This window comes from Cynara cardunculus (assembly GCF_001531365.2).
Source record: "Cynara cardunculus var. scolymus isolate 2C chromosome LG 17, CcrdV1, whole genome shotgun sequence".
Taxonomy (NCBI): Eukaryota; Viridiplantae; Streptophyta; class Magnoliopsida; order Asterales; family Asteraceae; genus Cynara; species Cynara cardunculus.
In genome coordinates, this window is record NC_037544.1 from 35,237,172 (window position 1) to 35,238,396 (window position 1,225).

The window sequence follows — 1,225 nt, forward strand, 5'->3', positions numbered from 1 at the left end:
TTGGTGGATAAAATCTTATCCGATAAGTAAGCGATAGTGTTGACTTTTACCGGTAAGTCTTACCGAGTAAGTGTTTAGGTAAACGGTCCCTAAGTTTCCATTAGTGAAGGGGCATTTTATCTATTCATCTTACCCTTTCCTTAACTTCAATTTTCAATAACAAACTTGGTACCCCATACTACTTTTACTTTTATAATATATTTGGTTCCTTGAAGTAATTTATATTGTTTTTATTAATTAGTTGAAGATTAAAAAAGTTCTAAAACCCGATAATATATTAAACAATACGATATAAAGATATAAGTTTAAGTAATTTAATAAAACTAACTTAAGGGCCGTTTACCAAACGCTTACTCAGGTAAGTGCTTACCAAGTTACATTACCTCACTGGATGAATATGGTAAGAACAAAAAATGTTACGGTAAGTGAAGGCGACGACTCTTACCACGGTAAACACTTACTGGGTAAATTATTGCATGCAATGTCGTTTTGGTGGTATAAAATCTTACCCAGTATGTAAATGATAGTATTAAATTTTTATTGGTAAGCACTTACCAGGTAAGTATTTGATAAACGATTCCTTACATAAAATATAAATATAACTATTATATGCATTAAAGATGGTTGGGTATTTAGTTTTAATTTTTTTAATTTCAACTAATTAAAACAAAAACTTATAAAATTTATATTTTATTTTAACTAAACGGATTTCATGAAAAGTATTGTTTCTAAAAAAGATAAAATATTTAATGATAAAATCTATATTACAAATTTTATTTAATTATCTTATTAGTTAATAGAAGGGTACTCGCGCAATGCAACAAGATAAATCTTCATTCTAAAGTCTACCTTTTATTCTTTGTCTCTATCGATATGATACAATTTTATGTGGTTTCGAGAAAACGATAATGTTTTTATTATTTGAATAAAATATAAATTTGAAGATAACATAAAATTTTGAAAATAATAAAATCGATATTAGTATGAAATTAACTATTTAATAGTTATCGTTTTTTGGTGTAACTTATTTAATTCAATTCTGTATTATTAGAAGAGTACTCGTGTAATGCAGCGAGATACATATCGATTTTAATGTTCTATTTTATTATTTATCTCTGTCGATGTTATAATATTATTTATGTGTTTTTAAGAAAGCATTAATGATTTTATTTTTGAATAAAATATAAATTTGAAGATATTATAAAAATTTGAAAAAAAATATATC